The 24861-nt window shown below is 42.2% G+C and overlaps 1 protein-coding gene across 3 annotated transcripts in view; it reads right to left on the reverse strand.

Annotated features, from left to right (window-relative positions):
- LOC126210558 (pharyngeal muscle protein 2-like) overlaps positions 1–24861 on the reverse strand; it is a 510724-nt gene that overhangs the window by 210752 nt on the left and 275111 nt on the right. The window lies entirely within an intron of this gene.

The raw sequence follows: 24861 nt of genomic DNA on the forward strand, positions 1-24861 counted from the left end.
GGTGTACACAAGGCTTCGGCAGAGTGGCCTTTACTGTCGGAGACCTGCTGTTTGTCTATCTCTGATGCGTCTTCACAGAAGGGAACGCCTAGAGTCGAGTCGTACGTGCCGTCTGGACGGTCGAACAGTGGGCCAATGTCGTTTTCGCAGATGAGTCCCGATTTAGTCTGGAGAGTGATGTCGATGGATTCGCATCTGCAGGGAACGTGGAATACTATTTTGGGACCGAACAATTGTGGAAAGAGACCGATATCGAGGAGGATACGTAAGGGCGTGGGCATGGATTATGTTTACCAGTCGAAACCCTACTCGTTAAATTGTACGGGTGAATCGGCAAAAGTGTAACTGCTGTCAGCTATGTGACGAGATTTTGAGACCTGATTTGCAGGTATTGCGAAGTGTTGTGGGCCCAGACTCGGTATTGATGGACGATTAATGGTCGACCTCATAGAGCGCGGGTGGGTGACGCTTTCTTGGAAACGGAAGACACTGCACGCATGGCATGACCTGCTCGCCCTCCGATTTGAATCCCATAGAACATGTCGGGGAGGCATTCGGGAGATGGGTTGCATCACGTCAGCATCCATCAACCACTCTCCAAGGCTGCGAGCAGCTCTGAGGGAAGAATGAGCGTTATTGGCTCAACATGATCTTGGTGACGTCATGCACAGCATGCGCCGTCGTTGTCAGGCTGTCAGGCTTGTACTGCTGCCAGAGGTGGTCACACCCTACAACTACTACTACGTGATCAGGCCCAGTGGACCGCACGCATCTACAAGTTTCCTCCTCCACTGTATTCTGTCCATTGCTGCTATCCGCCATCCGCCCACATCTATTGACACTTGGTTTAAATCTTCATGGAGTCCATCCCTCCTACGCTTCTTGGGTCTCCCTGGCGGTCTCTTTCCTGTAGGTGTGAAATCCAGGAGCTTCCGAGGCCATCTGTGATCCTCCATCTGGGCCACATGGCCGGCCCACTGCATTCGTTTGGCTTTGACAGTTCCTGCTATGTTGGGCTGCTGGTATAGTTCCTCAAGCTCTTGGTTGTATCTGATCCTCCATTCCCCTGTATCTGCATCCATAAGATCTTCCGAAGCACTTTTCTCTCAAAAACAAGGAGCTTATGGAAGTCTTGCTTCCGGATACTCCATGTCTCACAGCCATATAGAACAACAGGCTGGATCAGGGTTTTGTACAGTCGAATCTTGAACTGTCTGGAGAGATATTTGAAGCGAATCAGTGGTGCTAGGCTGTGGTAAGATCGGTTTCCTGCTTATATTCTGGCATTGATCTCTGCTTCACATGACGAGTTCTAAGTGAAAAGTGCCCCTAGGTATTTGAATTCTTGCACTCTCTTGTAGGACTGGTCCCCAACCCGCAGTGATTGTAGATGATCAGCAGTCTGACAATGACCACGCGTCATAACGACGTACTCTGTCTTGGCTTCGTTTATGTTTAGCCCAAATTTGCTGGCAGCCTCCTTTAGTGCTTTGGTCATTTGCTCCAACTCCTCTTCCTACCTAGAGAGTAAACAGATGTCGTCTGCATAGGCTAAGTGTGCTAGTCTCTTTCCTTCGATTTCAATCCCTTCGTTCTCTTGGTAGGTCTCGCGTGCGATCTTCTCGAGGGCAAAGTTGAACAGGATAGGAGACAACCCATCTCCTTGCCTGAGCCCTGTCAAAATTTCAAACTCCTCAGTTACGCGGTCTCCCATCTTCACCTTTGCACGTGTTTCGTTCAGACAGATCTTTATCAGATTGATGAGTTTCTCTGCTATGCCAAACTCCCTTAAACAGTTGAGCAGGCTCTTGCGATGTTTGCAATCATAGGCCTTCTTAAAATCAACCCTACACTGAGCGCATTAATCAGGGTTTTAACATGCCTAAAAAGATCTTAAAATGACTGCCAAATATTATGTAAATTTGTAAAGGTTATAAATTCAATAAATTACTCCTAATAAAATTTTTGCTCTTTTAAGTTACAAATCAAAAGGCAAGCATTTTCGATTAAGTGCCATCGACGAGTAAAATATACAGAAAAAATATAAGGGAACGATTTCAGTTCAACCTTACATTACGCTTGTATTGTATTCTATTATATCTTATCCGGGGGCCTAAAAACGACGGAGAGGCGCCGTAGCCGTAGCCGCGGTGGTTCACAACCCCACGAAGGCTACCGCAGTCCACTTCACCCCTCCACCGCCCCAAACCGAACCCAGGGTTATTGTGCGGTTTGGTCCACGGTGGAACCCCCCCCCCCCCCCCCCAAGGGAACGTCTCACACCAGACGAGTGTAACCCCTATGTTTGCGTGGTAGAGTAATGGTGGTGTACGCGTACATGGAGAACTTGTTTGGGCAGCAACCGCCGACATAGTGTAGCTGAGGCGGAATAAGGGGAACCAGCCCGCATTCGCCGAGGCAGATGGAAAACCGCCTGAAAACCATATCCACAGACTGATTAGCTCACAGGACCTCGACACAAGTCCGCCGGGCGGATTTGTGCCGGAGACCAGGCCCTCCTTCCCGTCCGGAAAGCTGCGCATTAGACCGCACAGCCAACCGGAAGGGCTACATTACGCTTACTTATCTGTAATTTATTGTTGTTGTTGTATTGTTGTGGTCTTCAGTCCTGAGACTGGTTTGATGCAGCTCTCCATGCTACTCTATCCTGTGCAAGCTTCTTCATCTCCCAGTACCTACTGCAACCTACATCATTCTGAATCTGCTTAGTGTATTCATCTCTTGGTCTCCCTCTACGATTTTTACCCTCCACGCTGCCCTCCAATGCTAAATTTGTGATACCTTGATGCCTCAAAACATGCCTACCAACCGATCCCTTCTTCTAGTCAAGTTGTGCCACAAACTTCTCTTCTCCCCAATCCTATTCAATACCTCCTCATTAGTTACGTGATCCACCCACCTTATCTTCAGCATTCTTCTGTAGCACCACATTTTGAAAGCTTCTATTCTCTTCTTGTCCAAACTATTTATCGTCCATGTTTCACTTCCATACATGGCTCCACTCCATACAAATACTTTCAGAAACGACTTCCTGACACTTAAATCTATACTCGATGTTAACAAATTTCTCTTCTTCAGAAACGATTTCCTTGCCACTGCCAGTCTACATTTTATATCCTCTCTACTTTGATCATCATCAGTTATTTTGCTCCATAAATAGCAAAACTCCATTACTACTTTAAGTGTCTAATTTCCTAATCTAATTCCCTCGGCATCACCCGATTTAATTCGACTACATTCCATTATCGTCGTTTTGCTTTTGTTGATGTTCATCTTATATCCTCCTTTCAAGACACTGTCCATTCCGTTCAACTACTCTTCCAAGTCCTTTGCTGTCTCTGACAGAATTACAATGTCATCGGCGAACCTCGAAGTTTTTATTTCTTCTCCATGAATTTTAATACCTACTCCGAATTTTTCTTTTTTTTCCTTTACTGCTTGCTCAATATACAGATTGAATAACATCGGGGAGAGGCTACAACCCTGTCTCACTCCTTTCCCAACCCCTGCTTCCCTTTCATGCCCCTCGACTCTTATAACTGCCATCTGGTTTCTGTACAAATTGTAAATAGCCTTTCACTCCCTGTATTTTACCCCTGCCACCTTCAGAATTTGAAAGAGAGTATTCCAGTTAACGTTGTCAAAAGCTTTCTCTAAGTCTACAAATGCTAGAAACGTAGGTTTGCCTTTTCTTAATCTTTCTTCTAAGATAAGTCGTAAGGTTAGTATTGCCTCACGTGTTCCAACATTTCTACGGAATCCAAACTGATCTTCCGCGAGGTCGGCTTCTACCAGTTTTTCCATTCGTCTGTAAAGAATTCGCGTTAGTATTTTGCAGCTGTGACTTATTAAACTGATAGTTCGGTAATTTTCACATCTGTCAACACCTGCTTTCTTTGGAATTGGAATTATTATATTCTTCTTGAAGTCTGTGGGTATTTCGCCTGTCTCATACATCTTTCTCACCAGATGGTAAAGTTTTGTCATGACTGGCTCTCCCAAGGCCATCAGTAGTTCTAATGGAATGTTGTCTACTCCCGGGGCCTTGTTTCGACTCAGGTCTTTCAGTGCTCTGTCAAACTCTTCACGCAGTATCTTATCTCCCATTTCATCTTCATCTACATCCTCTTCCATTTCCATAATATTGTCCTCAAGTACATCGGATTGTATAAACCCTCTATATACTCTTTCCACCTTCCTGCCTTCCCTTTTTTGCTTAGAACTGGATTGCCATCTGAGCTCTTGATATTCATACAAGTGGTTCTCTTCTCTCCAAAGGTCTCTTTAATTTTCCTGTAGGCAGTATCTATCTTACCCTAGTGAGATAGGCCTCTACATCCTTACATTTGTCCTCTAGCCATCCCTACGTAGCCATTTTGCACTTCCTGTCGATCTCATTTTTGAGACGCTTGTATTCCTTTTTGCCTGCTTCATTTACTGCATTTTTATATTTTCTCCTTTCATCAATTAAATTCAATATTTCTTCTGTTACCCAAGGATTTCTATTAGCCCTCGTCTTTTTACCTACTTGATCCTCTGCTGCCTTCACTACTTCATCCCTCAGAGCTACCCATTCTTCTTCTACTGTATTTCTTTCCCCCATTCCTATCAATTGTTCCCTTATGCTCTCCCTGAAACTCTCTACTACCTCTGGTTCTTTCTGTTTATCCAGGTCCCATCTCCTTAAATTCCCACCTTTTTGCAGTTTCTTCAGTTTCAATCTGCAGTTCATAACCAATAGATTGTGGTCAGAATCCACATCTGCCCCTGGAAATGTCTTACAATTTAAAACCTGGTTCCTAAATCTCTGTCTTATCATTATATAATCTATCTGATACCTTTTAGTATCTCCAGGATTCTTCCAGGTATACAACCTTCTTTATACTGGATGACAATTATTGAACTATATGAAAAAATGTTAATTAGGGACAAACTGCGGTGTGCACACACTTTATTCAACATCTAAACGTCACTACAGATATTCAGATTTAGGTTACGACATGTTCGATATGCCTGCCATCATTGGCGATGATGTGGCGCTGATGATAGCGAAATTCTGCATGACCCGCTGAAGTGTTGGAACACCGATGCTGTCGATGACCTCCTGAATAGCTGTTTTAAGCTCAGGAAACGTTTCCGGGTTATTGCTGTATACCTTGTTTTTAATATAACAACACAAAAAGGAGTCGCATGTGTTCATATCCGGAGAATACGGCGGTTAACCGAGGCCCATGGCAGTGGCCTTTGGGTACCCCAGAGTCTGAATGCGGTCCCCAAAGTGCTCCTCCCGGACGTCCAAACACTCTCCTGCTTCAATTGGGTCGAGCTCCGTCGGGCATGAACCACATCTTGTCGAAATCAGGGTCACTTTGGATAAATCATCTTCGAAACCCCTCAAGTACCGTTCGGTAGTAGCCGTGCCATCAAGGAATATCGCACCGATTATTCCGTGTCTGGAAATTTCACACCACACAGTCACCCGTTGAGGGTGAAGACACTTCTCAATCGCGAAATGCGGTTTCTCAGTCCCGCCCAATTCGCCAGTTTTGCTTCTTGTCGAGCCCATCCAAATAAAAGTGAGCTTTGTCGCTAAGCCAAACGATACTGCGCGTACTGCTGTAGTCGGGAAAAGAGGCGAACCGGTTGAACAATTCTCATCTCGAATGAGAAAAAGGCGAATATGTTCCTCATTAAAAGTCTCTGCCAGAAAAGTGGACATTTGCTACCCCAATCCTCATTCCCATCTTCCTCACCAAACATTTTGGCATGTGAACACATTTGCGCTTTTCTGTGATGAAAGAGAGTGGCACAGTGATAGCGAGGGTGACGGAGAGAGGAGATATTGACACTGGGAAAGGAAGAGACAGAAGACAGTGATGCTGGAAGCGAGAAAATGGCAGTGAAGACAATAGTAGTGGGAGCCGAGGGGATACGATATATTGGTGCTCAGCGAGAGACAGTGGCAGTAAAAGGGAAAGGGAGATGGATGGAGATAAAATCAATGGAAGCAAACGACAGAGGATGCAGTGGAAGTGGGGGGGGGGGGGGGGGGGCGGTGGCACCCCCCAGATAGCGAACTTTCCAACACGTACGTGTCTTTGTATAGCATTACTGTTTTCCAGCTTATTTACAACGAACATGCGTACAAGTTAACATGTACTGTGCTGTTTATTTACATGTACATTCTCTATTTCCTGCACGGAAGCAAGGAAAAGAGCCTCATTACCAAGAAGCCATGATGTAGATTTTGTTTACTCTACTTGTCCATGAGGTGGCTCTGTTGTATCGTATTTACATTGTTCAGTGGCAGAAAGTGCTATGAATGAACGACAAAACAATTTATAACACAGTGCTGTTCAGAGACATACGGGGTGATTATAACTAAACTTTCAAACCGCTGTAGAAATAACACCACTGGTTGGAATGACGTCAAAATGCGAAGGAATATTACCGGAGAAGGAGGAAAACGTATGGCAGAAGAAAAATAAATAGTCAGAAAATGTAGCAATGGATGGCGCTGTAAGCTTCATAATTTGATAGTGATCGACTACAAATGCCAAATGAATAGTACAACAATCCCTAAGCCAATCCCTTACGTAAACCATCCACCACGGCATCGGATGGAAAAAACCAGTTTTCAATTGTCCTGAGGCCAAAAACAGCATAAAGAGCATCAATAAAATTCAAATTGGATTATTAATTTCCTCTTCACTGTCGCAAAACATGTTCAATATTCTGTCCGCCGTTTTCTGCAAGAAACTGAAATCGAGAACTACATGTTCCACAACTGATCGAAGTGTTTCCTGGATCACGTTCAGAATGTGTTGCGAAATGTGTGCCTTCAATGCAGCTAAGTTTGCATTCGGAACTCTAAACACAACATCTTTCAGATAGGCCCCCAGCCAGAAGCCACACGGATTAAGATCCGGTGATCAGGACGGCCAGGCTGTAGGGAAATGGCGGCTGATAATTCTACCATTTCCGAAATGGCGTTTCAGCAGCTGCTTAACTGGATTTGCAATGTGCGGTGGCGCGCCATCTTGCATAAAAATGATCGCATCCACACATCCACGCTGTTGGAGAGCTGGAATGACGTGGTTGCTCAAAAGTCACTCATAGCGCTTACCGTTGACGGTACAGGTAACAGGATCGGAAGCACCTGTCTCTTCGCAAAAATAAGGCCGTATGATAAGTGATGCCGTAAACCAGTACCACACAGCGACCTTTTCAGGATGAAGTGGTACTGGTTGATTTTCGTGTGGATTTTCCGTTGCCCATTCTCGACAATTCTCTGTATTGGCATATACTGTCAGATGGAAATGGGCTTCATCTGTTCAAAAAGTCTTCCAAGGCCAATCATTGCCCACTTCCATGCGAACAAGATATTTTAAAGCAAAGTAAAGGTCTCTGTTGCTGACAGGTCAACAGGAAACAACTCGTGCACACGGGTAATTTTGAATGGATAGCAAAGAAGGATGTTTCGCAGGATTTTACGCACCGTGCTCACGGGTATGTCCAATGTTCGGGCAGTTCTCCGTGCACTACACGTTTGCACACCACTACTCGTCTCCTCCTGCACTGCTATGGCCACTACTTCCACTGACGTCGAATCAATTCGTTTGCTCCCTCTACCAGTTTGCACACCAAAAGAACCCATCTTTTCGAATTTCCGAATCATTTTCTCCAGATCCACGGCAGTCATCGGACCAACGGCTATTTTCAAACCCTTCAGTGTCCGGACCTTCTGCAGAGCGACGTGTGCAATGCCAGCATTCTTGTAATACAGCTTTATAAGCAGAGCGCGATCCTGCACTGAAGCAGTCAGGGCGAAAGTTGCACACGTGACGGGAGGAAAAGCCGTGTACGCAGCGTGTTTACAACAACTTCAATGGGTCGTACGCATGACAGGTGTTTTCATTTACGTATTCTGACACATACAGCACCATCTATTGATCAACTTCCACATTCTTTTTTTTTTTCTTCTGTTAGACGTTTTCCTCCTTCTCTGATAATATTCCGTTGCAAAATCAAATTACTCTGAGCACTATGGGACTTAACTTCTGAGGTCATCAGGCCCCTAGAACTTAGAACTACTTAAACCTAACTAACCTAAGGACAACACACACATCCATGCCCGAGGCAGGATTCGAACCTGCGACCGTAGCGGTCGCGCAGTTCCAGACTGTAGCGCCTAGAACCGCTCGGCCACCCCGGCCGGCGTTTTGAAAGTTTAATTATAATCACCCTGTATCTCTGAATAGTACTGTTTAATAAATGGTTTTGTAGTTCATTCATAGCACTTTCTGTCATGGTACAATGTAAATACGATGCAACAAAGCCACCTCGTGGACAAGTGGATAAACAAAGCCTGCATCTGCCGGCCGTGGTGGCCGAGCGGTTCTAGGCGCTACAGTCTGGAAACGCGCGACCGCTACGGTCGCAGGTTCGAATCCTGCCTCGGGCATGGATGTGTGTGATATCCTTAGATTAGTTGGGTTTAAGTAGTTCTAAGTTATAGGGGACTGATTACCTCAGAAGTTAAGTCCCATAGTGCTCAGAGCCATTTTTTTAGGCTCGTTTTCCTTGCTTCCGTGCAGGAAATTGAGAATGTACATGTAAATAAACAGCACAGTGCGTGTAAACTTGTACGCATGTTAGTTGTAAATAAGCTGGACAACAGTAATGCTAGACAAAGTGGTAGACAAGTTTCATCCCATATCTCCTTAAGCTGGCTGGGTTCACCCTGTGTGCAATATGATGGAGCAGTACCGATACAGTATTTCCTGGCCGCTGGATTGGTAGGGGAGGTCCTGTTCCGTGGTCTGCGTCGTCACCTCACCTGAATCCCCTTGATTATTTCCTACGGTGATATCCAAAGTCAATTGTGTATGAGACGCCAGTGGATACGGAGATGGAATTAGTTGCCACAACTGTAGTTGCCTTTGATGTGATTCGAGACACGCCAGAGATATTTGTCAGACCGGTCAGAATCTTGTTCGCTGATGTCATGCTTTGCATTGAGGCTGACAGCCGTCTGTTTCAGCACATTTTGTAAGATACAGTACAAGCGGTGCGTTCATTGTGTCAGTGAGGGTATTTGCAGGTAACTGTAACTAATGTAAATAAAAAAAGTACACAGTAATGTGAATTTATTCCTAATATCTCCTCAAGCTGGCTTGTCCGATCCCGGGGACCTTATTTCAAATTGTTCAGTGGAGCACCCGCTATGCCCTGTTAAATTTTTGCACGCTCTTACGGAAACATCTTGTATAGACAGTGGCAATGACAGATAGATACTGAGTATGAAGGGTTAGCTACGAAGAGGGATTGGGTAAAAGTATTAACAATGTTCTGTTTTAAAGGAGCGGGAATACGTTCGTATGCAAAAATCCTTTATGAGGAAGGTGGAATGTCAGAGTCTTTTAAAGAGGAACGTATTCGCCTTTTTTGTGCTCAGACAGGAGCATTTTTTCGCTGGTAGGATATTATGTTTGGCATCTAAAGAACTGGAAGAAAATGATCTGTTATATGTCTGATCAGTTTCTTTGCTATTATACGAGGGCAGTTCAATAAGTAATGCAACACATTTTTTTTTCTCGGCCAATTTTGGTTGAAAAAACCGGAAATTTCTTGTGGAATATTTTCAAACATTCCCGCTTCGTCTCGTATCGTTTCATTGACTTCCGACAGGTGGCAGCGCTGTACGGAGCTGTTAAAATGGCGTCTGTAACGGATGTGCGTTGCAAACAACGGGCAGTGATCGAGTTTCTTTTGGCGGAAAACCAGGGCATCTCAGATATTCATAGGCGCTTGCAGAATGTCTACGGTGATCTGGCAGTGGACAAAAGCACGGTGAGTCGTTGGGCAAAGCGTGTGTCATCATCGCCGCAAGGTCAAGCAAGACTGATCTCCCGCGTGCGGGCCGGCCGTGCACAGCTGTGACTCCTGCAATGGCGGAGCGTGCGAACACACTCGTTCGAGATGATCGACGGATCACCATCAAACAACTCAGTGCTCAACTTGACATCTCTGTTGGTAGTGCTGTCACAATTGTTCACCAGTTGGGATATTCAAAGGTTTGTTCCCGCTGGGTCCCTCGTTGTCTAACCGAACACCATAAAGAGCAAAGGAGAACCATCTGTGCGGAATTGCTTGCTCGTCATGTGGCTGAGGGTGACAATTTCTTGTCAAAGATTGTTACAGGCGATGAAACATGGGTTCATCACTTCTAACCTGAAACAAAACGGCAATCAATGGAGTGGCGCCACACCCACTCCCCTACCAAGAAAAAGTTTAAAGCCATACCCTCAGCCGGTAAAGTCATGGTTACAGTCCTCTGGGACGCGGAAGGGATTATTCTGTTCGATGTCCTTCCCCATGGTCAAACGATCAACTCTGAAGTGTATTGTGCTACTCTTCAGAAATTGAAGAAACGACTTCAGCGTGTTCGTAGGCACAAAAATCAGAACGAACTTCTCCTTCTTCATGACAACGCAAGGCCTCACACAAGTCTTCGCACCCGAGAGGAGCTCACAAAACTTCAGTGGACTGTTCTTCCTCATGCACCCTACAGCCCCGATCTCGCACCGTCGGATTTCCATATGTTTGGCCCAATGAAGGACGCAATCCGTGGGACGCACTACGCGGATGATGAAGAAGTTATTGATGCAGTACGACGTTGGCTCCGACATCGACCAGTGGAATGGTACCGTGCAGGCATACATGCCCTCATTTCAAGGTGGCGTAAGGCCGTAGCATTGAATGGAGATTACGTTGAAAAATAGTGTTGTGTAGCTAAAAGATTGGGGAATAACCTGGTGTATTTCAATGCTGATTAAAAAAAAACCCTGTTTCAGAAAAAAAAAGTGTTGCATTACTTATTGAACTGCCCTCGTACAATTGGTGATTCATTTTTTTTATATTTAAGTAAACTGTGGTCGTTTTGGGTGGGGGAACGTTAGTTATGGTTGGCGCTAGGGGGTGAGATGTTCTTGCATTGTGGGTCGCGGAGAGGCTCTTGGAAACAAGAAGGAATTCAGGGGGAAGTTAAGTTTGAAGACACTTTGTGTCGTGCCGGCAAAGGGTTCGGCAGTTATGCTTGATGCAGAACACTCCTCAGGTATCGGAAAGATCACATAGACTCCGTCATAGATGAAGCAGGTGTTAGACTTCGGTTCATTGGCAGAATACTGGGAAGACGCGATCTGTCAACAAACTGTAGTTTGTACGCAACACTCGTGGGATGTATTCCAGACCTGATAGTGCGGTAAAATGTTGGCTTTTGGGCAGCCAGTGGCCCCACAATAGTTTTAGCATCTGTTTGCACTTATTTAAAAATATTCGTGTCATGTAGAAGTTAGTCTCTGAGAGCTGACTAGAAGGTTTAATATTTTAGTGAGGACTGGATGATGTCCAAGGCTGAACTTAAATTTATTTCCGTTACACGTTTAGAATTTATACTGGCTAGAGTACGAGAATCATTTCGTGAATTACGTGTGTCAAGGTATTCACCGCCATAATTGGACTTTAAGTATTTATGAGTGTGTGCGACAACATGTGTTTCGTCAACGGAATTGAACTCTGGTGTTCGCATATTGTTGATGTTTATATAGCATTTGACATAAGATAAGATAAGGTTCAATTTTCGTTCCATAGATCCAAAAAATGAGATCATTCTCATCCAAAAAATGAGATCATTCTCACGGGTGTGGAACGTCAGAAAATATAAAATAAAAAGCATAAAACAGTTGAATATAATACTTACTACCGTGATCATTCGTCAGGAGATGGTCAAAATAGGTGAATACATTACAGTAAACTGGAACTGCTAATACTTACAGAATAAAAACACTTTTAGAACGAAGCGTTGTTATGCACCTTTAATAAATTTATCATATTCAAAATATCTAATCTTGACTGTTGTGACCAAGTGCTGTCAAAACTGAAATCTAACAGACATTTTTACTTAATCTGGTCTAACAGTCGCTGTCTACAGAGTAGAAGGAGTTGCATATCAAAAATTCTTTCAAACTCTGTTTAAACCGTGCTTTATCTGAATCCAAGATTTTAGTGGTTGCTGGTAATTTATTGAAGATGTGTGTTCCTCAATACTGGACCCCTTTTTGGACCAAGGTATGTGATTTTAGATCTGTATGTAGGTTGTTCTTATTCCTAGTAATTGTACTATGTATTGAGCTGTGGGTTGGAAATAGAGATATATTACCTGCAACGAATTTCATTAATTCTGACGATTCTGATACCATTATAATATGCTCACGCAAACTTAACTACATTTGTGAATTATTATTATTATTATTATTATTACTATCTTTTTCATCTTTTAATGGTTTATTGTAGGAACACCTTTCTTAACAATTTCTGTATCTGACTAACTGAATAATTCAGTTCGTTCAATTTAAACATTTTGGTGTCGCCTACGTCAGTTATTCGCTAGAATAAAGGTCTTTTTATTACTTAGTATTACTATTCAATTTTATTACAACTGGTTTGACTAACAATTAGAGCTAAAGCAATTATTTAAAAAACAGAGAGATCGCCGCACGACACACCATGTGTTCACTGCATAAAAGCTAACGGTTAGATAATTAGGCTAAAAAATCACAAGTACACCTGTTCAGCAACGTGTTTAGCGGCTGGGTGTGAAGGCAGACGTGCACGGCTCCACCCTATGACAATCTCGCCTGCAGTTCTACAGACCCTAACGCAAGTGCCACAAATACAGGTACGCTGCAAATATCAGTGCATCTCATCTTTGAACACTTAACTCATACAAATATCTGAGTGTATCAGTTTGTGGGAATACGTATCGGAAAGATCACATAGACTCTGTCATTGATGAAGCAGGTGTTAGACTTCGGTTCATTGGCAGCATACTGGGAAGACGCGATCTGTCAACAAACTGTAGTACTTACGCAACACTCGTGGGATATATCCCAGAATATTGGAACCCATACAAAGTACGAATAACAGTGTATACTAGAAAAATACAAAAAATGACAGGTCGAATAGTCACAGGTTTGCCTGCATCACCTGAGAGCATGACGAATGTGCTCAAATACGTGAAATGACAGCCGTTCGAAAACAGATTTAAGTTACCTATCGAAAGTCTACTTCAAAATTTCGAGACCCAGTACTGAATGGGAATACACCGAGGTGAAAAAAGTCGTGGCATACCTCCCAGTATCATGCCAGACCTGCTTTTGCCCGGCATAGTGCAGCAAATAGACGTGACATGGATTCAACAAGTAGTTGGATGTCCCCTGCAGAAATACTGAGCCATTCTGCCTCTATAGCCGTCCACAATTGCTAAAACTGTTGCCGGTGCAGTATTTTGTGCGCAAACTGACCCCTCGATTGTTGTTGTTGTTGTTGTGGTCTTCAGTCCTGAGACTGGTTTGATGCAGCTCTCCATGCTACTCTATCCTGTGCAAGCTTCTTCATCTCCAAGTACTTACTGCAACCTACATCCTTCTGAATCTGCTTAGTGTATTCATCTCTTGGTCTCCCTCTACGATTTTTACCCATCACGCTGCTCTCCAACACTAAATTGGTGATCCCTTGATGCCTCAGTACATGTCCTATCAATCGGTCCCTTCTTCTTGTCAAGTTGTGCCACAAACTTCTCTTCTCCCCAATTCTATTCAATACCTGTTCATTAGTTGTGTGATATACCCACCTAACTTTCAGCATTCTTCTGTAGCACCACATTTCGAAAGCTTCTATTCTCTTCTTGTCCAAACTACTTATCGTCCATGTTTCACTTCCATACATGGCTACACTCCATACAAATACTCTCAGAAACGACTTCCTGACACTTAAATCTATACTCGATGTTAACAAATTTCTCTTCTTCAGAAACACTTTCCTTGCCATTGCCAGTCTACATTTTATATCCTCTCTACTTCGACCATCATCAGTTATTTTACTACCTAAATAGCAAAACTCCTTTACTACTTTAAGTGTCTAATTTCCTAATCTAATTTCCTCAGCATCACCCGACTTAATTCGACTACATTCCATTATCCTCGTTTTGCTTTTGTTGATGTTCATCTTATATCCTCCTTTCAAGACACTGTCCATTCCGTTCAACTGCTCTTCCAAGTCCTTTGCTGTCTCTGACAGAATTACAATGTCATCGGTGAACCTCGAAGTTTTTATTTCTTCTCCATGGATTTTAATACCTACACCGAATTTTTCTTTTGTTTCCTTTACTGCTTCCTCAATATACAGATTGAATAACATCGGGGATAGGCTACAACCCTGTCTCACTCCCTTCCCAACCACTGCTTCCCTTTCATGCCCTCGTGTCTTATAGCTGCCATCTGGTTTCTGCACAAATTGTAAATAGCCTTTCGCTCCCTGTATTTTACCCCTGCCATCTTCAGAATTTGAAAGAGAGTATTCCAGTCAACATTATCAAAAGCTTTCTCTAAGTCTACAAATGCTAGAAACGTAGGTTTGCCTTTCCTTAATCTTTCTTCTACGATAAGTCTTAAGGTCAGTATTGCCTCACGTGTTCCAATACTTCTACGAAATCCAAACTCATATTCCCCGAGGTCGGCTTCTACAAGTTTTTCCATTCGTCTGTAAAGAATTCGCGTTAGTATTTTACAGCTGTGACTTATTAAACTGATAGTTCGGTAATTTTCACATCTGTCAACACCTGCTTTCTTTGGGAATGGAATTATTATATTCTTCTTGAAGTATGAGGGTATTTCGCCTGTCTCACACATCTTGCTCACCAGATGGAGTTTTGTCAAGACTGGCTCTCCCAAGGCTGTCAGTAGTTCTAATGGAATGTTGTCTACTCCCGGGGGCATGTTTCGACTCAGGTCTTTCAGTGCTCTATCATACTCTTCACGCTGTATCGTATCTCCCATTTCATCTTCATCTACCTCCTCTTCCATTTCCATAATATTGCCCTCAAGTACATCGCCCTTGTATAGACCCTCTATATACTCCTTCCACCTTCTGCTTTCCCTTCTTTGCTTAGAACTGGGTTTCCATCTGAGCTCCTGATATTCATAAAAGTGGTTCTCTTTTTTTCCATAGGTCTCTTTAATTTTCCTGTAGGCAGTATCTATCTTACGCCTAGTGAGACAAGCCTCTACATCCTTACATTTGCCCTCTAGTCATCCCTGCTTAGCCATTTTGCACTTCCTGTCGATCTCATTTTTGAGACGTTTGTATTCTTTTCTGCGTGCTTCATTTAATGCATTTACTGCATTACCTCTCGATTATATTCCATAAATATTCGATGTGATTCGTGTCAGGTGTCGTGAGTGTCCAACTCATTCGGTCGAATTGTTCAGGTCTACCAAAGACACTGATTACACTACGCTTGTACGCCCTATTCTGGAGTATTGCTGTGCGGTGTGGGATCAGCATTAGGTGGGACTGACGGATGACACCCAAAAAGTACAAAGAAGGGCAGCTCGTTTTGTATTATCGTGAAATAGGGGAGATAGTGTCACAGACATGATACGTGAATTGGAGTGGCAATCATTAAAACAAAGGTGTTTTTCGTTGCGACGGGATCTTCTCATGAAGTTTCAATCACCAGTTTTCTCCTCCGATTGCGAAAACATTCTGTAGGCACCCACCTACATATGGAGAAATGATCATGGCGATAAAATAAGAGAAATCAGGGCTCGCACGGAAAAATTTAAATGCTGGTTTTTCCCGCGTGCCTTTCGAGAGTGGAACGTTATAGACACAGCATGAAGGTGGTTCATTGAACCCTCTGCCAGGCACTTTATTGTGAATAGCAGAGTAATTACGTAGATGTAGATGTAGATGTTCTGATATGGCCCATTGCCATCCATAAAAATTCCATAGTTGTCTTCGAACATGAAGTCCATGAATGGCTGAAAATGGTCTCCAAGTTGCCGAATGTAACCTTTTCCAGTAAATTATCGGTTCAGTTGGACCAGAGTCCATTCCACGTGAACACAACCCAAAACGTTACCGAGCCACCACCAGATTGCACAGTGTCTTGTTGTCAACTTGGGTCCACGGCTAGTGGGGCCTGCGCGACACTCGAATGCTATCATCAGCTCTTACAGACTGCAGTAAGGACTTAATAAGGACTCATCCGACTATACCACGGTTTTCCGGTCGTCTAGGTACCGAGCGATATGGTTACGAGCCCAGGAGCGGCGCTGCAGGTTCAAATGGTTAAAATGGCTGTAAGCTCTATGGGACTTAACATCTGAGTTCATCAGTCCCCTAGAATTTACAAGGGAACCTCCCCATCGCACCCCCCTCAGATTTAGTTATAAGTTGGCACAGTGGATAGGCCTTGAAAAACTGAACACAGACCAATCGAGAAAACAGGAAGAAGTTGTGTGGAACTAAAAAAAAAAAGCAAAATATACAAACTGAGTAGTCCATGCGCAAGATAGGCAACATCAAGGAGAGTGTGATCTCACAAGGGAACCTCCCCATCGCACCCCCCTCAGATTTAGTTATAAGTTGGCACAGTGTATAGGCCTTGAAAAACTGAACACATATCAATCGAGAAAACAGGAAGAAGTTGTGTGGAACTATGAAAAAAATAAGCAAAATATACAAACTGAGTAGTCCATGCGAATATAGGCAACATCAAGGCCGTTCTGAGCTCAGGAGCGCCGTGGTCAGGAGGTTAACATGAGCAGCTGCAAAACAAGAGGTCCTTGGTTCAAGTCTACCGTCGAGCGTAAACTTTTATTTTTTATTTTCAGACAATTATCAAAGTTCAGGCACACACACATAATCAACTTCGCTCTCCAAAATTCCAGGACATGTTCAGATTTGCTTGGACATATGCATGGAAAAATTTGAAAACGTTAAAAACATATGTTTTGACAGAACACAGAGAAAAGTGTGCGACTGTGAAACTGTTGGATTCATTTGTTGCAGTTTATGTGACAAACTCTTACGTTTTCATAATTTTTTTGGGAGTAATTCTCACATCCACAAGAAAACCTAAATCTGGCAATGTAGAAGAATCTTTTTACCCATTCGCCAAGTGTACAAGTTAGGTGGGTCGACGACATTTTCCTGTCATGTGACGCACATGCCGTCACCAGTGTCGTATAGAATATATCAGACGTGTTTTGCTGTGGAGGAATCAGTTGACCTATGACCTTGCGATCAAATGTTTTCGGTTCCCATTGGAGAGGCACGTCCTTTCGTCTACTAATCGCACGGTTTTGCGGTGCGGTCGCAAAACACAGACACTAAACTTTTTACAGTGAACAGAGACGTCAATGAACGAATGGACAGATCATAACTCTGCGAAAATGAAAAAAAATTTTCACTTGAGGGGAGACTTGAACCAAGAACCTCTCGTTCCGCAGCTGCTCACGCTAACCACGGGACCACGGAACTCCTGAGTTCAGATTGTCCTTGATGTTGCCTATCTTCGCCTGGACTACTCAGTTTGTATATTTTGATTATTTTTTTCATAGTTCCACACAACTTCTTCCTGTTTTTTCGATTGATCTGTGTTCAGTTTTTCAAGGCCTATCCACTGTGCCAACTTATAACTAAATACGAGGGGGGTGCGATGGGGAGGTTTCCTTGTAAGATGGTATCTGTTCTTTCGGACATGTGCGAATGCACAAGCAGTGCCCGAACTCTTACGGGAATCGGCAACGCGCCGCGAGTAATGACTATAATGGGCGGGGGCACTAAGAATGTAGTGCGGGACAATACGATGAGAATGCGGGTTTCGCGGGGGGCGTGCCAGAGATAAAACCCTGCAGTGGTGCTATCCTCTGTGTCCTCGGTGGCTCAGATGGATTCAGAACATGAAGAAACGATAGACAATTTGATTTTTGAAAAACAAATAAGATCAAGTGACGAACATCACTATCTGGTTTAGACTTCGATTTTTTTTCTAAAATGTCAAGGAACCTGTAATTAATTATAGTTTGTTTTATTACTTTTAAATGTCCGTTGAAAATTATGAACTACTGTGGAATGTTATGATCAATAAATTGGAGGGGAAAAAAAAGATGGGTAGAGCGTCTGCCATGTAAGCAGGAGATCCCGGGTTCGAGTCCCGGTCGGGGCACACATTTTCATCTGTCCCCGTTGACGTATGTCAACGCCTGTAAGCAGCTGAGGGTGTTCATTTCACTGTAATAGCATTCTGTTTTCAGAGTATGTTAATTCCCGCCTTGCGACCACAATCGTGTCGGAAATCTTTTCACATGAATCACCTGAGTGCAAATGACGTCTCAGCCAATATACTGCCCCTTTATACCTTCTGTACGCGACACTACCGCCATGAGTACAGGCGCGAATCGCTATCCGGTGAGCGTGGTCACCTCAGTGCACAGTAATATGCTACGGCCCCGAACCCATGACTCCCACAGTAACCACACAGAGACTAATCATAACACTCACAAACTCATTAAGCAGTTATTTTTCTCCGGCTGCATTACTTGAACGGAATGCTGGTGTCCTATTCACCCGTGAGCTTAAAGTGTAATCAGACACCAGAATTTATTAAAGGCACAAACGCTAATATGTTGGGCAATATTAATAAGTATTCTCTGTCATGCACTTCACAGTGGTTTTCAGAGTATGGGTGGATATTCTGATTTAAATTTATAGCTATCAACCCACTTGTGTTACTTATTTTATACACGCACACTTGCACACACACACACACACACACACACACACACACACACACACACATACAAGCACGCTCGGATGCACACACATTTGTAAATGCCGACTTAAAAAGTAAAATTCAAGTGTTTTACATTGGAAGCTGATCCGTACTCCAACTAAAAATGAATGTAAATGAGGCTGTATACTCGAAAGAAATTACGGCCGTTTGGGAAACAACCGAAGATCGAGAGAAGCATTTTGTTTACACAAGTCGTGGATGTTTCCGTGGTAACCGGGGGGAAGAAACAAATGCAGCCGTAGCTTCCTGGTGTACTCGCCTCACCGATCTCTCTGCTTGAGTTCTATATTACGGTGAGTTCATCTCTTCTTCTGAAACTGAAAGTGACACTTAAAAGGAAGAATACTGATTATTTGTTCGGAATTCGTTTCGCAGCTGCTGCGAAGGAGAGATGTCGTCGTCGTGCGTGGTGCTTATCTTGATGACTTTCGCGGAGGGACTGAATGTGTACGGCGTGGAGCCACCTTATCCTTTAAGGTAAGTGCTCCCTCTGGTCAGCTCCAGAGATAAATGACGATTCTCTGTTTACTGATTTCACTGCGCTGACATACCGCACGTGTCGGGACTAGTGCAGCAGGGGATACAACCCGTCGGCTTTGAACAATGACGTCACAAGTCGCCAGAGAGCATGTATTACAGAGATGAAAGAGCTGAGGAGAATGTTGAGAAACAAAGGAATGCGAGAGAGATAAACATTGATCTTGTCAAAAGCATAAGTGTTTTTTGACTTTTAAAAAAAAAAATCTCACGAGATAGAATAAACTGATCCTACTTTATTAAGCAATCTCTTGTCAAAAGCCGAGAAGCGATTGTTCTTAATGTTCTAGCTCCCTTCAGTACGTAATAAGTGTTTTTTGACTTTTTTAAAAAAAAATCTCACGAGATAGAATAAACTGATCCTACTTTATTAAGCAGCTCCCTTCAGTACGTAATAACTGTTTTTTGCCTTTTAAAAAAAAAATCTCACGAGATAGAATAAACTGATCCTACTTTATTAAGCAATATCTTGTCAAAAGCCGAGAAGCGATTCTTCTTAGTGTTCTAGCTCCCTTCAGTACGTAATAAGAGTTTTTTGGCTTTTTTTAAAAAAAAATCTCACGAGATAGAATAAACTGATCCTACTTTAGTAAGCAATAGTGTTTTTTGGCTTTAAAAAAAAAATCTCACGAGATAGAATAAACTGATCCTACTTTATTAAGCAATATCTTGTCAGAAGCCGAGAAGCGGTTCTTCGTAGTGTTGTAGCTGCCTTCAGTAGCTGATAAGTGTTTTTTGGCTTAAAAAAAAAATCTCTCGAGATAGAATAAACTGATCCTACTTTATTAAGCAATCAGTAAAAAAAAACGAAATGGAAAGATAACAGCAAAAGCTGTTATGTTTTAGTTTAGTTTTTTTATTGATTGCTGAATAAAGTAGGATCAGATTATTCTATCTCGTGAGATTTTTTTTTTAAAAAAGCCAAAAAACACAATCCACATTACCTCAATATCATTACGAAAAATATTAAGTACCGGACGAATAAAAAACAAACAGTTAAGTTAATTAAATCACACATTTAATGATGCACCGAATATCAAGCGATCGCTTTTAGATTAACATTCAATTATTTTAATGATAGTGCTTATTAGAACACAGAACTGCTTTATTATCTATGCCTCGAAGTGAAGACATTACGATCTATGACTAAGGAATGACGTCATTGTTCAAAGCCGACGGGTTGTATCCCCTGCTGCACTAGACCCTTGGGTCTAGTGAAGCAGGGGATACATCCCGTCGCTTTGACCAATGACGTCATACATTACTCATAGATAGTAATGTCTTCACTTCGAGGCATAGATAATAAAACAGTTCTGTGTTCCGGATAAGCGCTATCATTGTAAATTAAAATTATTCGCAATGATATTGAGGTGTCGGCTTTGAACAATGACGTCACAAGTCGCCAGAGAGCATGTATTACAGAGATGAAAGAGCTGAGGAGAATGTTGAGAAACAAAGGAATGCGAGAGAGATAAACATTGATGTTGTCAAAAGCATAAGTGTTTTTTGACTTTTTTTTAAAAAAAAAATCTCACGAGATAGAATAAACTGATCCTACTTTATTAAGCAATAGTGTTTTTTGGCTTTAAAAAAATCTCACGAGATAGAATAAACTGATCCTACTTTATTAAGCAATATCTTGTCAAAAGCCGAGAAGCGATTGTTCTTAGTGTTCTAGCTCCCTTCAGTACGTAATAAGTGTTTTTTGACTTTTTAAAAAAAAAAAAATCTCACGAGATAGAATAAACTGATCCTACTTTATTAAGCAGCTCCCTTCAGTACCTAATAACAGTTTTTTGCCTTTTTTAAAAAAAAATCTCACGAGATGGAATAAACTGATCCTACTTTATTAAGCAATATCTTGTCAAAAGCCGAGAAGCGATTCTTCTTAGTGTTCTAGCTCCCTTCAGTACGTAATAAGAGTTTTTTGGCTTTAAAAAAAAAATCTCACGAGATAGAATAAACTGATCCTACTTTATTAAGCAATAGTGTTTTTTGGCTTTAAAAAAAAATCTCACGAGATAGAATAAACTGATCCTACTTTATTAAGCAATATCTTGTCAGAAGCCGAGAAGTGATTCTTCGTAGTGTTGTAGCTGCCTTCAGTAGCTGATAAGTGTTTTTTGCTTTTAAAAAAAAAATCTCACGAGATAGAATAAACTGATCCTACTTTATTAAGCAAACAGTAAAAAAACGAAATGGAAAGATAACAGCAAAAGCTGTTATGTTTTAGTTTAGTTTTTTTTATTGATTGCTGAATAAAGTAGGATCAGTTTATTCTATCTCGTGAGATTTTTTTTAAAAAAAGCCAAAAAACACAATCCATATTACCTCAATATCATTACGAAAAATATTAAGTACTGGACGAATAAAAAACAAACAATTAAGTTAATTAAATCACACATTTAATGATGCACAGAATATCAAGCGATCGCTTTTAGATTAACATTCAATTATTTTAATGATAGTGCTTATTAGAACACAGAACTGCTTTATTATCTATGCCTCGAAGTGAAGACATTACGATCTATGACTAAGGAATGACGTCATTGTTCAAAGCCGACGGGTTGTATCCCCTGCTGCACTAGACCCCACGTGTCTGTATGGACGGATAGTGAGTCTAAATGTCAAAGCAGCGAATAATTCAAGCGTATCCCCAATTTAAAGATATGGAAAGGCGGTTTCTTGCTAATAATAGTACGCAGACGGCCACGTAATTTTGTTATATAATTAATAATGTGACCTGTTGTATGAACAGAGAGTAAGCATTTTTAATGGGGTTGTATACGTTTTTTAACGTTATTTTAAATTTTATAACGTGAAGCGTCTAGTAATTAAAAAAGAGTGTTCTATATTTAAACCGGTACTTTGCAAATTACTGTGAAGCGCATGGCAGAGAGTACACCCAATTCAATTGTATAACAGAGTTCCATCCAGCTCCATTCACTTATGGAACTCGGGAAGAAAGATTACTTAAATGCTTCTGTGGGTTCTGTAATTAGTCAGTCTTGTCTACACAGTTCGTACGGTTCCGATACTTTGGAGACGGTAGTACATTTGGGGATTTGTCACTTCATACTGGTTCTCGAAACTTAGTACGTAGGGTTTCGTGGGATATCCCTACAAGCCGTTCTGCCAGTTCAGGTTTTAGAGCATATCGGAGATGATCTCTAGCGAGTGATAGAACCTATAACCATTCGTGCTGCTCGCCGCTGTGGAAGTTCAGTATTTCCTGATAGTGCTATCTGATATTGGTCACATACACTTCTGCAATTTTGTAACAAGGTGACGCCACGACGTTGAGATCTCAAGTTGCATCAAACTTTGTACACATTTAGTGGGCCGTTAAAATAACGTGCAAGTAGGTGCACTATCTGCCAATTCCGAGAAAATCGCAAGAGAAGTTATACGAGTCTATTATGTAACTGATGTATCTGTTTGTAGACGTCTGTCGTAAGAAGTCTTTGTGGTCAAGCGACAACAGTTAACGTTTTGCTAGAAGATCGTGCACGAGTCGAAGGTTCGAATCCCGCCACTACTTATTATTTATTTTACATTTTTTTCATTCCTCGTCACATTATTTAATTTATACGATATTTGAGAGGCAAAACAATGAAAAGAAACACCGCGAACATTTCCATGAAGTGTTATGTGACTCTTTACTATTTGTAATTAAATTTTGAAGGACGAGGGACAGGCTTGGGAAGCCCAAGTCAAACCTCGGTAAATAATAATGCGAACGACGTTATTCACAGTAAGAAATATAGCAAGTCACAAAGTGCCAGACCACAAGGGTGATGTACAATTACTCGTTGAATGTGTTCTCGACATAAAACGTTGCAGGATGGCATTTGTCACACACACGGGGAACATACATTGAAACTTCATGCAAATACACATGGTATTTTTTTTTCATTACATTGCCTCTCATATGTGATATAATTCAAATAATACGACCAGTGACGAAAAAAAAAAATTGCCACGTTTCATCGGGAGTCAAACCGTCTCTTGAAACTCCTAAGCGATCCGAATGTCGTGGCCTCCACTTCCAAGATAGATCGCATCGGTCTTTTTTAAGCAATCTCCATTCGAGACTGAGTGCATTACCCCAATACTCTGCCATCAACTTTACCAACGAAGGGTCTTGTATAACCATTGCATACAATACCATCACAAACTTTTACATCCAGGTGTGTGTATGAGTTGACTGATTCCAATTGTGACTCATTGATATTGCAATCATAGGAAATTAATTTATACGTTTTGTGCAAGACACAGTTTTAAATTTCTGAACTTTTGGAAGAACTTTTGGAAGAACTTACTATCAAGACCCGACTGGATATTTCTACCAATTTTGATACAGTGTTTGATCTTGGGTAAGTGCATCCTCTACAAAAAGACTGATGTTACTACCAATATTGTCCAGTAGGTTATTAATATACAATACAGACAGTAGAGGCCCCAATGCACTTCCCTGTGGTACGCTCCTCCTACATCTGTCGACGTCTTTCAGTCCAAGATAAAACGCTACGTCCTCAGACCAGTTTGAATTTCGTTTGATACTCAGTACGGTCTCAGTTTTCTGAACGAGCGTCGATGTGATACTTAGTCAAATGCTTTTCGGAAGTCAAGACATAACATCTACATGTACATCTACATCTACATTTATATTCCGCAAGCCACCCAACGGTGTGTGGCTGAGGGCACTTTACGTGCCACTGTCATTACCTCCCTTTCTTGTTCCAGTCGCGTATGGGTCGCGCGAAGAACGACTGCCGGAAAGCTTCCGTGCGCGCTTGAATCTCTCTAATTTTACATTCGTGATCTCCTCGGGAGGTATAAGTAGGGGGAAGCAATATATTCGATACCTCATCCAGAAACGCACCCTCTCGAAACCTGGACAGCAAGCTACACCGCGATGCAGAGCGCCTCTCTTGCAGAGTCTGCCATTTGAGTTTGCTAAACATCTCCGTAACGCTATCACGCTTACCAAATAACCCTGTGACGAAACGCGCCGCTCTTCTTTGAATCTTCTCTATCTCCTCCGTCAACCCGATCTGGTACGGATCCCACACTGATGAGCAATACTCAAGTATAGGTCGAAAGAGTGTTTTGTAAGCCACCTCCTTTGTTGATGGACTACATTTTCTTAGGGCTCTCCCAATGGATCTCAACCTGGTACCCGCCTTACCAACAATTAATTTTATATGATCATTCCACTTCAAATCGTTCCGCACGCACACTCCCAGATATTTTATAGAAGTAACTGCTACCACTGTTTATTCCGCTATCATATAATCATACAATAAAGGATCCTTCTTTCTATGCATTCGCAATACATTACATTTGTCTATGTTAAGGGTCAGTTGCCACTCCCTGCACCAAGTGCCTATCCGCTGCAGATCTTCCTGCATTTCGCTACAATTTTCTAATGCTGCAACTTCTCTGTATACTACAGCATCATCCGCGAAAAGCCGCATGGAACTTCCGACACAATCTACTAGGTCATTTATATATATTGTGAAAAGCAATGGTCCCATAACACTCCCCTGTGGCACGCCAGAGGTTACTTTAACGTCTGTAGACGTCTCTCTATT

The sequence above is a fragment of the Schistocerca nitens genome, chromosome 10, assembly GCF_023898315.1.
Source record: "Schistocerca nitens isolate TAMUIC-IGC-003100 chromosome 10, iqSchNite1.1, whole genome shotgun sequence".
NCBI classification, from domain to species: domain Eukaryota; kingdom Metazoa; phylum Arthropoda; class Insecta; order Orthoptera; family Acrididae; genus Schistocerca; species Schistocerca nitens.